This window comes from Rhinoderma darwinii, chromosome 3 (assembly GCF_050947455.1).
Source record: "Rhinoderma darwinii isolate aRhiDar2 chromosome 3, aRhiDar2.hap1, whole genome shotgun sequence".
Lineage (NCBI taxonomy): Eukaryota > Metazoa > Chordata > Amphibia > Anura > Rhinodermatidae > Rhinoderma > Rhinoderma darwinii.
In genome coordinates, this window is record NC_134689.1 from 382,883,619 (window position 1) to 382,903,350 (window position 19,732).

Below are 19,732 nucleotides of genomic sequence, written 5' to 3' on the forward strand. Positions count from 1 at the left end.
TAATATACATGTATAATGATGAGCGGTGTCTCTATATACTGATAATATACATGTATAATGATGAGCGGTGTCTCTATATACTGATAATATACATGTATAATGATGAGCTGTATCTCTATATACTGATAATATACATGTATAATGATGAGCGGTGTCTCTATATACTGATAATATACATGTATAATGAAGAGCGGTATCTCTATATACTGATAATATACATGTATAATGATGAGCTGTATCTCTATATACTGATAATATACATGTATAATGATGAGCGGTGTCTCTATATACTGATAATATACATGTATAATGATGAGCTGTATCTCTATATACTGATAATATACATGTATAATGATGAGCGGTATCTCTATATACTGATAATATACATGTATAATGAAGAGCGGTATCTCTATATACTGATAATATACATGTATAATGATGAGCTGTATCTCTATATACTGATAATATACATGTATAATGATGAGCGGTGTCTCTATATACTGATAATATACATGTATAATGATGAGCTGTATCTCTATATACTGATAATATACATGTATAATGATGAGCTGTATCTCTATATACTGATAATATATATGTATAATGATGAGCGGTGTCTCTATATACTGATAATATACATGTATAATGATGAGCGGTGTCTCTATATACTGATAATATACATGTATAATGATGAGCGGTATCTCTATATACTGATAATATACATGTATAATGATGAGCGGTATCTCTATATACTGATAATATACATGTATAATGATGAGCGGTATCTCTATATACTGATAATATACATGTATAATGATGAGCGGTATCTCTATATACTGATAATATACATGTATAATGATGAGCGGTGTCTCAATATACTGATAATATGCATGTATAATGATGAGCGGTATCTCTATATACTGATAATATACATGTATAATGATGAGCGGTATCTCTATATACTGATAATATACATGTATAATGATGAGCGGTGTCTCTATATACTGATAATATACATGTATAATGATGAGCGGTGTCTATATACTGATAATATATATGTATAATGATGAGCGGTATCTCTATATACTGATAATATACATGTATAATGATGAGCTGTGTCTCTATATACTGATAATATACATGTATAATGATGAGCTGTATCTCTATATACTGATAATATACATGTATAATGATGAGCGGTGTCTCTATATACTGATAATATACATGTATAATGATGAGCTGTGTCTCTATATACTGATAATATACATGTATAATGATGAGCGGTATCTCTATATACTGATAATATACATGTATAATGATGAGCGGTGTCTCTATATACTGATAATATACATGTATAATGATGAGCTGTGTCTCTATATACTGATAATATACATGTATAATGATGAGCTGTGTCTCTATATACTGATAATATACATGTATAATGATGAGCGGTATCTCTATATACTGATAATATACATGTATAATGATGAGCGGTATCTCTATATACTGATAATATACATGTATAATGATGAGCGGTGTCTCTATATACTGATAATATACATGTATAATGATGAGTGGTGTCTCTATATATACTGATAATATACATGTATAATGATTAGCGGTGTCTCTATATACTGATAATATACATGTATAATGATGAGCGGTATCTCTATATACTGATAATATACATGTATAATGATTAGCGGTGTCTCTATATACTGATAATATACATGTATAATGATGAGTGGTGTCTCTATATACTGATAATATACATGTATAATGATGAGTGGTGTCTCTATATACTGATAATATACATGTATAATGATGAGCGGTGTCTCTATATACTGATAATATACATGTATAATGATGAGCTGTATCTCTATATACTGATAATATACATGTATAATGATGAGCTGTATCTCTATATACTGATAATATACATGTATAATGATGAGCTGTATCTCTATATACTGATAATATACATGTATAATGATGAGCTGTATCTCTATATACTGATAATATACATGTATAATGATGAGCTGTATCTCTATATACTGATAATATACATGTATAATGATGAGCGGTATCTCTATATACTGATAATATACATGTATAATGATGAGCTGTATCTCTATATACTGATAATATACATGCATAATGATGAGCTGTATCTCTATATACTGATAATATACATGTATAATGATGAGCGGTATCTCTATATACTGATAATATACATGTATAATGATGAGCGGTATCTCTATATACTGATAATATACATGTATAATGATGAGCGGTGTCTCTATATACTGATAATATACATGTATAATGATGAGCGGTGTCTCTATATACTGATAATATACATGTATAATGATGAGCTGTATCTCTATATACTGATAATATACATGTATAATGATGAGCTGTGTCTCTATATACTGATAATATACATGTGTAATGATGAGCGGTATCTCTATATACTGATAATATACATGTATAATGATGAGCCGTGTCTCTATATACTGATAATATACATGTATAATGATGAGCTGTATCTCTATATACTGATAATATACATGTATAATGATGAGCTGTATCTCTATATATACTGATAATATACATGTATAATGATGAGCTGTATCTCTATATACTGATAATATACATGTATAATGATGAGCTGTATCTCTATATACTGATAATATACCTGTATAATGATGAGCTGTATCTCTATATACTGATAATATACATGTATAATGATGAGCTGTATCTCTATATATACTGATAATATACATGTATAATGATGAGCTGTATCTCTATATATACTGATAATATACATATATAATGATGAGCTGTATCTCTATATACTGATAATATACCTGTATAATGATGAGCGGTATCTCTATATACTGATAATATACATGTATAATGATGAGCGGTATCTCTATATACTGATAATATACATGTATAATGATGTACAGTATCTCTATATACTGATAATATACATGTATAATGATGAGCGGTGTCTCTATATACTGATAATATACATGTATAATGATGAGCGGTATCTCTATATACTGATAATATACATGTATAATGATGAGCGGTATCTCTATATACTGATAATATACATGTATAATGATGAGCGGTGTCTCTAAATACTGATAATATACATGTATAATGATGAGCGGTATCTCTATATACTGATAATATACATGTATAATGATGAGCTGTATCTCTATATACTGATAATATACATGTATAATGATGAGCGGTGTCTCTATATACTGATAATATACATGTATAATGATGAGCTGTGTCTCTATATACTGATAATATACATGTATAATGATGAGCGGTGTCTCTATATACTGATAATATACATGTATAATGATGAGCTGTGTCTCTATATACTGATAATATACATGTATAATGATGAGCGGTATCTCTATATACTGATAATATACATGTATAATGATGAGCGGTATCTCTATATACTGATAATATACATGTATAATGATGAGCTGTGTCTCTATATACTGATAATATACATGTATAATGATGAGCGGTATCTCTATATACTGATAATATACATGTATAATGATGAGCTGTGTCTCTATATACTGATAATATACATGTATAATGATGAGCTGTATCTCTATATACTGATAATATACATGTATAATGATGAGCTATATCGCTATATACTGATAATATACATGTATAATGATGAGCTATATCGCTATATACTGATAATATACATGTATAATGATGAGCTGTATCTCTATATACTGATAATATACATGTATAATGATGAGCGGTGTCTCTATATACTGATAATATACATGTATAATGATGAGCTGTATCTCTATATACTGATAATATACATGTATAATGATGAGCTGTGTCTCTATATACTGATAATATACATGTATAATGATGAGCGGTGTCTCTATATACTGATAATATACATGTATAATGATGAGCGGTATCTCTATATACTGATAATATACATGTATAATGATGAGCTGTATCTCTATATACTGATAATATACATGTATAATGATGAGCGGTGTCTCTATATACTGATAATATACATGTATAATAGTGAGCGGTATCTCTATATACTGATAATATACATGTATAATGATGAGCGGTGTCTCTATATACTGATAATATACATGTATAATGATGAGCTGTATCTCTATATACTGATAATATACATGTATAATGATGAGCTGTATCTCTATATACTGATAATATACATGTATAATGATGAGCGGTGTCTCTATATACTGATAATATACATGTATAATGATGAGCGGTATCTCTATATACTGATAATATACATGTATAATGATGAGCTGTATCTCTATATACTGATAATATACATGTATAATGATGAGCGGTATCTCTATATACTGATAATATACATGTATAATGATGAGCGGTGTCTCTATATACTGATAATATACATGTATAATGATGAGCGGTGTCTCTATATACTGATAATATACATGTATAATGATGAGCTGTATCTCTATATACTGATAATATACATGTATAATGATGAGCTGTATCTCTATATACTGATAATATACATGTATAATGATGAGCGGTATCTCTATATATTGATAATATACATGTATAATGATGAGCGGTATCTCTATATACTGATAATATACATGTATAATGATGAGCTGTATCTCTATATACTGATAATATACATGTATAATGATGAGCTGTATCTCTATATACTGATAATATACATGTATAATGATGAGCTGTATCTCTATATACTGATAATATACATGTATAATGATGAGCTGTATCTCTATATACTGATAATATACATGTATAATGATGAGCGGTATCTCTATATACTGATAATATACATGTATAATGATGAGCTGTATCTCTATATACTGATAATATACATGTATAATGATGAGCGGTGTCTCTATATACTGATAATATACATACATGTATAATGATGAGCGGTGTCTCTATATACTGATAATATACATGTATAATGATGAGCTGTATATCTATATACTGATAATACACATGTATAATGATGAGCTGTATCTCTATATACTGATAATATACATGTATAATGATGAGCGGTATCTCTATATACTGATAATATACATGTATAATGATGAGCGGTATCTCTATATACTGATATACATGTATAATGATGAGTGGTATCTCTATATACTGATAATATACATGTATAGTGATGAGCTGTATCTCTATATACTGATAATATACATGTATAATGATGAGCGGTATCTCTATATACTGATAATATACATGTATAATGATGAGCGGTATCTCTATATACTGATAATATACATGTATAATGATGAGCGATATCTCTATATACTGATAATATACATGTATAATGATGAGCGGTATCTCTATATACTGATAATATACATGTATAATGATGAGCTGTATCTCTATATACTGATAATATACATGTATAATGATGAGCGGTGTCTCTATATACTGATAATATACATACATGTATAATGATGAGCGGTGTCTCTATATACTGATAATATACATGTATAAAGATGAGCTGTATCTCTATATACTGATAATACACATGTATAATGATGAGCTGTATCTCTATATACTGATAATATACATGTATAATGATGAGCGGTATCTCTATATACTGATAATATACATGTATAAAGATGAGCTGTATCTCTATATACTGATAATACACATGTATAATGATGAGCTGTATCTCTATATACTGATAATATACATGTATAATGATGAGCTGTATCTCTATATACTGATAATATACATGTATAATGATGAGCGGTGTCTCTATATACTGATAATATACATACATGTATAATGATGAGCGGTGTCTCTATATACTGATAATATACATGTATAATGATGAGCTGTATCTCTATATACTGATAATACACATGTATAATGATGAGCGGTATCTCTATATACTGATAATATACATGTATAATGATGAGCGGTATCTCTATATACTGATAATATACATGTATAATGATGAGCGGTGTCTCTATATACTGATAATATACATGTATAATGATGAGCTGTATCTCTATATACTGATAATATACCTGTATAATGATGAGCGGTATCTCTATATACATGTATAATGATGAGCTGTATCTCTATATACTGATAATATACATGTATAATGATGAGCTGTATCTCTATATACTGATAATATACATGTATAATGATGAGCGGTATCTCTATATACTGATAATATACGTGTATAATGATGAGCGGTGTCTCTATATACTGATAATATACATGTATAATGATGAGCGGTGTCTCTATATACTGATAATATACATGTATAATGATGAGCGGTATCTCTATATACATGTATAATGATGAGCTGTATCTCTATATACTGATAATATACATGTATAATGATGAGCTGTGTCTCTATATACTGATAATATACATGTATAATGATGAGCTGTATCTCTATATACTGATAATATACATGTATAATGATGAGCGGTGTCTCTATATACTGATAATATACATGTATAATGATGAGCTGTATCTCTATATACTGATAATACACATGTATAATGATGAGCTGTATCTCTATATACTGATAATATACATGTATAATGATGAGCGGTATCTCTATATACTGATATACATGTATAATGATGAGTGGTATCTCTATATACTGATAATATACATGTATAGTGATGAGCTGTATCTCTATATACTGATAATATACATGTATAATGATGAGCGGTATCTCTATATACTGATAATATACATGTATAATGATGAGCGGTATCTCTATATACTGATAATATACATGTATAATGATGAGCGATATCTCTATATACTGATAATATACATGTATAATGATGAGCGGTATCTCTATATACTGATAATATACATGTATAATGATGAGCTGTATCTCTATATACTGATAATATACATGTATAATGATGAGCGGTGTCTCTATATACTGATAATATACATACATGTATAATGATGAGCGGTGTCTCTATATACTGATAATATACATGTATAAAGATGAGCTGTATCTCTATATACTGATAATACACATGTATAATGATGAGCTGTATCTCTATATACTGATAATATACATGTATAATGATGAGCGGTGTCTCTATATACTGATAATATACATGTATAATGATGAGCTGTATCTCTATATACTGATAATACACATGTATAATGATGAGCGGTATCTCTATATACTGATAATATACATGTATAATGATGAGCGGTATCTCTATATACTGATAATATACATGTATAATGATGAGCGGTGTCTCTATATACTGATAATATACATGTATAATGATGAGCGGTGTCTCTATATACTGATAATATACATGTATAATGATGAGCGGTATCTCTATATACATGTATAATGATGAGCTGTATCTCTATATACTGATAATATACATGTATAATGATGAGCTGTGTCTCTATATACTGATAATATACATGTATAATGATGAGCTGTATCTCTATATACTGATAATATACATGTATAATGATGAGCGGTGTCTCTATATACTGATAATATACATGTATAATGATGAGCTGTATCTCTATATACTGATAATACACATGTATAATGATGAGCGGTATCTCTCTACACTGATAATATACATGTATAATGATGAGCTGTATCTCTATATACTGATAATATACATGTATAATGATGAGCGGTATCTCTATATACTGATAATATACATGTATAATGATGAGCGGTATCTCTATATACTGATAATATACATGTATAATGATGAGCTGTATCTCTATATACTGATAATATACATGTATAATGATGAGCGGTATCTCTATATACTGATAATATACATGTATAATGATGAGCGGTATCTCTATATACTGATAATATACATGTATAATGATGAGCGGTATCTCTATATACTGATAATATACATGTATAATGATGAGCGGTGTCTCAATATACTGATAATATGCATGTATAATGATGAGCGGTATCTCTATATACTGATAATATACATGTATAATGATGAGCGGTATCTCTATATACTGATAATATACATGTATAATGATGAGCGGTGTCTCTATATACTGATAATATACATGTATAATGATGAGCGGTGTCTATATACTGATAATATATATGTATAATGATGAGCGGTATCTCTATATACTGATAATATACATGTATAATGATGAGCTGTGTCTCTATATACTGATAATATACATGTATAATGATGAGCAGTGTCTCTATATACTGATAATATACATGTATAATGATGAGCGGTATCTCTATATACTGATAATATACATGTATAATGATGAGCGGTATCTCTATATACTGATAATATACATGTATAATGATGAGCGGTATCTCTATATACTGATAATATACATGTATAATGATGAGCTGTGTCTCTATATACTGATAATATACATGTATAATGATGAGCAGTGTCTCTATATACTGATAATATACATGTATAATGATGAGCGGTATCTCTATATACTGATAATATACATGTATAATGATGAGCGGTATCTCTATATACTGATAATATACATGTATAATGATGAGCGGTATCTCTATATGCTGATAATATACATGTATAATGATGAGCGGTGTCTCTATATACTGATAATATACATGTATAATGATGAGCTGTGTCTCTATATACTGATAATATACATGTATAATGATGAGCGGTATCTCTATATACTGATAATATACATGTATAATGATGAGCGGTGTCTCTATATACTGATAATATACATGTATAATGATGAGCGGTATCTCTATATACTGATAATATACATGTATAATGATGAGCGGTATCTCTATATACTGATAATATACATGTATAATGATGAGCTGTATCTCTATATACTGATAATATACATGTATAATGATGAGCGGTGTCTCTATATACTGATAATATACATGTATAATGATGAGCTGTGTCTCTATATACTGATAATATACATGTATAATGATGAGCGGTATCTCTATATACTGATAATATACATGTATAATGATGAGCGGTGTCTATATACTGATAATATACATGTATAATGATGAGCGGTATCTCTATATACTGATAATATACATGTATAATGATGAGCGGTATCTCTATATACTGATAATATACATGTATAATGATGAGCGGTGTCTCTATATACTGATAATATACATGTATAATGATGAGCTGTATCTCTATATACTGATAATATACATGTATAATGATGAGCTGTGTCTCTATATACTGATAATATACATGTATAATGATGAGCTGTGTCTCTATATACTGATAATATACATGTATAATGATGAGCGGTATCTCTATATACTGATAATATACATGTATAATGATGAGCGGTATCTCTATATACTGATAATATACATGTATAATGATGAGCTGTATCTCTATATACTGATAATATACATGTATAATGATGAGCGGTGTCTCTATATACTGATAATATACATGTATAATGATGAGCTGTGTCTCTATATACTGATAATATACATGTATAATGATGAGCGGTATCTCTATATACTGATAATATACATGTATAATGATGAGCGGTGTCTATATACTGATAATATACATGTATAATGATGAGCGGTATCTCTATATACTGATAATATACATGTATAATGATGAGCGGTATCTCTATATACTGATAATATACATGTATAATGATGAGCGGTGTCTCTATATACTGATAATATACATGTATAATGATGAGCTGTGTCTCTATATACTGATAATATACATGTATAATGATGAGCTGTGTCTCTATATACTGATAATATACATGTATAATGATGAGCGGTATCTCTATATACTGATAATATACATGTATAATGATGAGCGGTATCTCTATATACTGATAATATACATGTATAATGATGAGCGGTGTCTCTATATACTGATAATATACATGTATAATGATGAGCTGTGTCTCTATATACTGATAATATACATGTATAATGATGAGCTGTGTCTCTATATACTGATAATATACATGTATAATGATGAGCGGTATCTCTATATACTGATAATATACATGTATAATGATGAGCGGTATCTCTATATACTGATAATATACATGTATAATGATGAGCGGTGTCTCTATATACTGATAATATACATGTATAATGATGAGCGGTGTCTCTATATACTGATAATATACATGTATAATGATGAGCTGTATTTCTATATACTGATAATATACATGTATAATGATGAGCGGTATCTCTATATACTGATAATATACATGTATAATGATGAGCGGTGTCTCTATATACTGATAATATACATGTATAATGATGAGTGGTGTCTCTATATATACTGATAATATACATGTATAATGATTAGCGGTGTCTCTATATACTGATAATATACATGTATAATGATGAGCGGTATCTCTATATACTGATAATATACATGTATAATGATGAGCTGTATCTCTATATACTGATAATATACATGTATAATGATGAGCGGTATCTCTATATACTGATAATATACATGTATAATGATTAGCGGTGTCTCTATATACTGATAATATACATGTATAATGATGAGTGGTGTCTCTATATACTGATAATATACATGTATAATGATGAGTGGTGTCTCTATATACTGATAATATACATGTATAATGATGAGCGGTGTCTCTATATACTGATAATATACATGTATAATGATGAGCTGTATCTCTATATACTGATAATATACATGTATAATGATGAGCTGTATCTCTATATACTGATAATATACATGTATAATGATGAGCTGTATCTCTATATACTGATAATATACATGTATAATGATGAGCTGTATCTCTATATACTGATAATATACATGTATAATGATGAGCGGTATCTCTATATACTGATAATATACATGTATAATGATGAGCTGTATCTCTATATACTGATAATATACATGCATAATGATGAGCTGTATCTCTATATACTGATAATATACATGTATAATGATGAGCGGTATCTCTATATACTGATAATATACATGTATAATGATGAGCGGTATCTCTATATACTGATAATATACATGTATAATGATGAGCGGTGTCTCTATATACTGATAATATACATGTATAATGATGAGCGGTGTCTCTATATACTGATAATATACATGTATAATGATGAGCTGTATCTCTATATACTGATAATATACATGTATAATGATGAGCTGTGTCTCTATATACTGATAATATACATGTGTAATGATGAGCGGTATCTCTATATACTGATAATATACATGTATAATGATGAGCGGTGTCTCTATATACTGATAATATACATGTATAATGATGAGCTGTATCTCTATATACTGATAATATACATGTATAATGATGAGCTGTATCTCTATATATACTGATAATATACATGTATAATGATGAGCTGTATCTCTATATACTGATAATATACATGTATAATGATGAGCTGTATCTCTATATACTGATAATATACCTGTATAATGATGAGCTGTATCTCTATATACTGATAATATACATGTATAATGATGAGCTGTATCTCTATATATACTGATAATATACATGTATAATGATGAGCTGTATCTCTATATATACTGATAATATACATATATAATGATGAGCTGTATCTCTATATACTGATAATATACCTGTATAATGATGAGCGGTATCTCTATATACTGATAATATACATGTATAATGATGAGCGGTATCTCTATATACTGATAATATACATGTATAATGATGAGCGGTATCTCTATATACTGATAATATACATGTATAATGATGAGCTGTATCTCTATATACTGATAATATACATGTATAATGATGAGCTGTGTCTCTATATACTGATAATATACATGTATAATGATGAGCGGTATCTCTATATACTGATAATATACATGTATAATGATGAGCTGTGTCTCTATATACTGATAATATACATGTATAATGATGAGCTGTATCTCTATATACTGATAATATACATGTATAATGATGAGCGGTATCTCTATATACTGATAATATACATGTATAATGATGAGCGGTATCTCTATATACTGATAATATACATGTATAATGATGAGCTGTATCTCTATATACTGATAATATACATGTATAATGATGAGCTGTATCTCTATATACTGATAATATACATGTATAATGATGAGCTGTATCTCTATATATACTGATAATATACATGTATAATGATGAGCTGTATCTCTATATATACTGATAATATACATATATAATGATGAGCTGTATCTCTATATACTGATAATATACATGTATAATGATGAGCGGTATCTCTATATACTGATAATATACATGTATAATGATGAGCTGTGTCTCTATATACTGATAATATACATGTATAATGATGAGCTGTATCTCTATATACTGATAATATACATGTATAATGATGAGCGGTATCTCTATATACTGATAATATACATGTATAATGATGAGCGGTATCTCTATATACTGATAATATACATGTATAATGATGAGCTGTATCTCTATATACTGATAATATACATGTATAATGATGAGCTGTATCTCTATATACTGATAATATACATGTATAATGATGAGCTGTATCTCTATATATACTGATAATATACATGTATAATGATGAGCTGTATCTCTATATATACTGATAATATACATATATAATGATGAGCTGTATCTCTATATACTGATAATATACATGTATAATGATGAGCTGTATCTCTATATACTGATAATATACATGTATAATGATGAGCGGTGTCTCTATATACTGATAATATACATGTATAATGATGAGCGGTGTCTCTATATACTGATAATATACATGTATAATGATGAGCGGTATCTCTATATACTGATAATATACATGTATAATGATGAGCGGTATCTCTATATACTGATAATATACATGTATAATGATGAGCGGTATCTCTATATACTGATAATATACATGTATAATGATGAGCGGTGTCTCTAAATACTGATAATATACATGTATAATGATGAGCGGTATCTCTATATACTGATAATATACATGTATAATGATGAGCTGTATCTCTATATACTGATAATATACATGTATAATGATGAGTGGTGTCTCTATATACTGATAATATACATGTATAATGATGAGTGGTGTCTCTATATACTGATATACATGTATAATGATGAGTGGTATCTCTATATACTGATAATATACATGTATAGTGATGAGCTGTATCTCTATATACTGATAATATACATGTATAGTGATGAGCTGTATCTCTATATACTGATAATATACATGTATAATGATGAGCGGTATCTCTATATACTGATAATATACATGTATAATGATGAGCGGTATCTCTATATACTGATAATATACATGTATAATGATGAGCGATATCTCTATATACTGATAATATACATGTATAATGATGAGCGGTGTCTCTATATACTGATAATATACATGTATAATGATGAGCGGTGTCTCTATATACTGATAATATACATGTATAATGATGAGCTGTGTCTCTATATACTGATAATATACATGTATAATGATGAGCTGTATCTCTATATACTGATAATATACATGTATAATGATGAGCGGTATCTCTATATACTGATAATATACATGTATAATGATGAGCGGTATCTCTATATACTGATAATATACATGTATAATGATGAGCGGTGTCTCTATATACTGATAATATACATGTATAATGATGAGCGGTGTCTCTATATACTGATAATATACATGTATAATGATGAGCGGTGTCTATATATACTGATAATATACATGTATAATGATGAGCGGTGTCTCTATATACTGATAATATACATGTATAATGATGAGCGGTGTCTCTATATACTGATAATATACATGTATAATGATGAGCGGTGTCTCTATATACTGATAATATACATGTATAATGATGAGCGGTGTCTCTATATACTGATAATATACATGTATAATGATGAGCGGTATCTCTATATACTGATAATATACATGTATAATGATGAGCGGTATCTCTATATACTGATAATATACATGTATAATGATGAGCGGTGTCTCTATATACTGATAATATACATGTATAATGATGAGCTGTATCTCTATATACTGATAATATACATGTATAATGATGAGCGGTGTCTCTATATACTGATATACATGTATAATGATGAGCGGTGTCTCTATATACTGATAATATACATGTATAATGATGAGCGGTATCTCTATATACTGATAATATACATGTATAATGATGAGCGGTATCTCTATATACTGATAATATACATGTATAATGATGAGCGGTATCTCTATATACTGATAATATACATGTATAATGATGAGCGGTATCTCTATATACTGATAATATACATGTATAATGATGAGCGGTATCTCTATATACTGATAATATACATGTATAATGATGAGCGGTATCTCTATATACTGATAATATACATGTATAATGATGAGCGGTGTCTCTATATACTGATATACATGTATAATGATGAGCGGTGTCTCTATATACTGATAATATACATGTATAATGATGAGCGGTATCTCTATATACTGATAATATACATGTATAATGATGAGCGGTATCTCTATATACTGATAATATACATGTATAATGATGAGCGGTATCTCTATATACTGATAATATACATGTATAATGATGAGCGGTATCTCTATATACTGATAATATACATGTATAATGATGAGCGGTATCTCTATATACTGATAATATACATGTATAATGATGAGCGGTATCTCTATATACTGATAATATACATGTATAATGATGAGCGGTATCTCTATATACTGATAATATACATGTATAATGATGAGCGGTATCTCTATATACTGATAATATACATGTATAATGATGAGCGGTATCTCTATATACTGATAATATACATGTATAATGATGAGCGGTATCTCTATATACTGATAATATACATGTATAATGATGAGCGGTATCTCTATATACTGATAATATACATGTATAATGATGAGCGGTATCTCTATATACTGATAATATACATGTATAATGATGAGCGGTGTCTCTATATACTGATAATATACATGTATAATGATGAGCGGTATCTCTATATACTGATAATATACATGTATAATGATGAGCGGTATCTCTATATACTGATAATATACATGTATAATGATGAGCGGTATCTCTATATACTGATAATATACATGTATAATGATGAGCGGTATCTCTATATACTGATAATATACATGTATAATGATGAGCTGTATCTCTATATACTGATAATATACATGTATAGTGATGAGCGGTGTCTCTATGTACTGATAATATACATGTATAATGATGAGCTGTATCTCTATATACTGATAATATACATGTATTACGATGAGCGGTGTCTCTATATACTGATAATATACATGTATAATGATGAGTGGTGTCTCTATATATACTGATAATATACATGTATAATGATGAGCGGTATCTCTATATACTGATAATATACATGTATAATGATGAGCGGTGTCTCTATATACTGATAATATACATGTATAATGATGAGCGGTATCTCTATATACTGATAATATACATGTATAATGATGAGCGGTATCTCTATATACTGATAATATACATGTATAATGATGAGCGGTATCTCTATATACTGATAATATACATGTATAATGATGAGCTGTATCTCTATATACTGATAATATACATGTATAATGATGAGCGGTATCTCTATATACTGATAATATACATGTATAATGATGAGCGGTATCTCTATATACTGATAATATACATGTATAATGATGAGCGGTATCGCTATATACTGATAATATACATGTATAATGATGAGCTGTGTCTCTATATACTGATAATATACATGTATAATGCTGAGCGGTATCTCTATATACTGATAATATACATGTATAATGATGAGCTGTATCTCTATATACTGATAATATACATGTATAATGATGAGCTGTATCTCTATATACTGATAATATACATGTATAATGATGAGCTGTATCTCTATATACTGATAATATACATGTATAATGATGAGCGGTGTCTCTATATACTGATAATATACATGTATAATGATGAGCGGTGTCTCTATATACTGATAATATACATGTATAATGATGAGCGGTGTCTCTATATACTGATAATATACATGTATAATGATGAGCGGTATCTCTATATACTGATAATATACATGTATAATGATGAGCGGTATCTCTATATACTGATAATATACATTTATAATGATGAGCGGTATCTCTATATACTGATAATATACATGTATAATGATGAGCGGTATCTCTATATACTGATAATATACATGTATAATGATGAGCGGTATCTCTATATACTGATAATATACATGTATAATGATGAGCGGTATCTCTATATACTGATAATATACATGTATAATGATGAGCGGTGTCTCTATATACTGATAATATACATGTATAATGATGAGCGGTATCTCTATATACTGATAATATACATGTATAATGATGAGCGGTATCTCTATATACTGATAATATACATGTATAATGATGAGCGGTATCTCTATATACTGATAATATACATGTATAATGATGAGCGGTATCTCTATATACTGATAATATACATGTATAATGATGAGCTGTATCTCTATATACTGATAATATACATGTATAGTGATGAGCGGTGTCTCTATGTACTGATAATATACATGTATAATGATGAGCTGTATCTCTATATACTGATAATATACATGTATTACGATGAGCGGTGTCTCTATATACTGATAATATACATGTATAATGATGAGTGGTGTCTCTATATATACTGATAATATACATGTATAATGATGAGCGGTATCTCTATATACTGATAATATACATGTATAATGATGAGCGGTATCTCTATATACTGATAATATACATGTATAATGATGAGCGGTATCTCTATATACTGATAATATACATGTATAATGATGAGCGGTATCTCTATATACTGATAATATACATGTATAATGATGAGCTGTATCTCTATATACTGATAATATACATGTATAATGATGAGCGGTGTCTCTATATACTGATAATATACATGTATAATGATGAGCTGTATCTCTATATATACTGATAATATATATGTATAATGATGAGCGGTGTCTCTATATACTGATAATATACATGTATAATGATGAGCGGTATCTCTATATACTGATAATATACATGTATAATGATGAGCGGTATCTCTATATACTGATAATATACATGTATAATGATGAGCGGTATCTCTATATACTGATAATATACATGTATAATGATGAGCTGTATCTCTATATACTGATAATATACATGTATAATGATGAGCGGTGTCTCTATATACTGATAATATACATGTATAATGATGAGCGGTATCTCTATATACTGATAATATACATGTATAATGATGAGCGGTGTCTCTATATACTGATAATATACATGTATAATGATGAGCGGTATCTCTATATACTGATAATATACATGTATAATGATGAGCTGTATCTCTATATACTGATAATATACATGTATAGTGATGAGCGGTGTCTCTATGTACTGATAATATACATGTATAATGATGAGCTGTATCTCTATATACTGATAATATACATGTATTACGATGAGCGGTGTCTCTATATACTGATAATATACATGTATAATGATGAGTGGTGTCTCTATATATACTGATAATATACATGTATAATGATGAGCGGTATCTCTATATACTGATAATATACATGTATAATGATGAGCGGTATCTCTATATACTGATAATATACATGTATAATGATGAGCGGTATCTCTATATACTGATAATATACATGTATAATGATGAGCGGTGTCTCTATATACTGATAATATACATGTATAATGATGAGCTGTATCTCTATATACTGATAATATACATGTATAATGATGAGCGGTGTCTCTATATACTGATAATATACATGTATAATGATGAGCGGTATCTCTATATACTGATAATATACATGTATAGTGATGAGCTGTATCTCTATATACTGATAATATACATGTATAATGATGAGCGGTATCTCTATATACTGATAATATACATGTATAATGATGAGCTGTATCTCTATATACTGATAATATACATGTATAATGATGAGCGGTGTCTCTATATACTGATAATATACATGTATAATGATGAGCGGTATCTCTATATACTGATAATATACATGTATAATGATGAGCGGTATCTCTATATACTGATAATATACATGTATAATGATGAGCGGTGTCTCTATATACTGATAATATACATGTATAATGATGAGCTGTATCTCTATATACTGATAATATACATGTATAATGATGAGCGGTGTCTCTATATACTGATATACATGTATAATGATGAGCGGTGTCTCTATATACTGATAATATACATGTATAATGATGAGCGGTATCTCTATATACTGATAATATACATGTATAATGATGAGCGGTATCTCTATATACTGATAATATACATGTATAATGATGAGCGGTATCTCTATATACTGATAATATACATGTATAATGATGAGCTGTATCTCAATATACTGATAATATACATGTATAATGATGAGCTGTATCTCTATATACTGATAATATACATGTATAATGATGAGCGGTATCTCTATATACTGATAATATACATGTATAATGATGAGCGGTATCTCTATATACTGATAATATACATGTATAATGATGAGCGGTGTCTCTATATACTGATAATATACATGTATAATGATGAGCGGTATCTCTATATACTGATAATATACATGTATAATGATGAGCGGTATCTCTATATACTGATAATATACATGTATAATGATGAGCGGTATCTCTATATACTGATAATATACATGTATAATGATGAGCGGTATCTCTATATACTGATAATATACATGTATAATGATGAGCGGTATCTCTATATACTGATAATATACATGTATAATGATGAGCGGTATCTCTATATACTGATAATATACATGTATAATGATGAGCGGTATCTCTATATACTGATAATATACATGTATAATGATGAGCGGTATCTCTATATACTGATAATATACATGTATAATGATGAGCGGTATCTCTATATACTGATAATATACATGTATAATGATGAGCGGTATCTCTATATACTGATAGTATACATGTATAATGATGAGCGGTATCTCTATATACTGATAGTATACATGTATAATGATGAGCGGTATCTCTATATACTGATAATATACATGTATAATGATGAGCGGTGTCTCTATATACTGATAATATACATGTATAATGATGAGCGGTGTCTCTATATACTGATAATATACATGTATAATGATGAGCTGTATCTCTATATACTGATAATATACATGTATAATGATGAGCTGTATCTCTATATACTGATAATATACATGTATAATGATGAGCGGTATCTCTATATACTGATAATATACATGTATAATGATGAGCGGTATCTCTATATACTGATAATATACATGTATAATGATGAGCGGTATCTCTATATACTGATAATATACATGTATAATGATGAGCGGTATCTCTATATACTGATAATATACATGTATAATGATGAGCGGTGTCTCTATATACTGATAA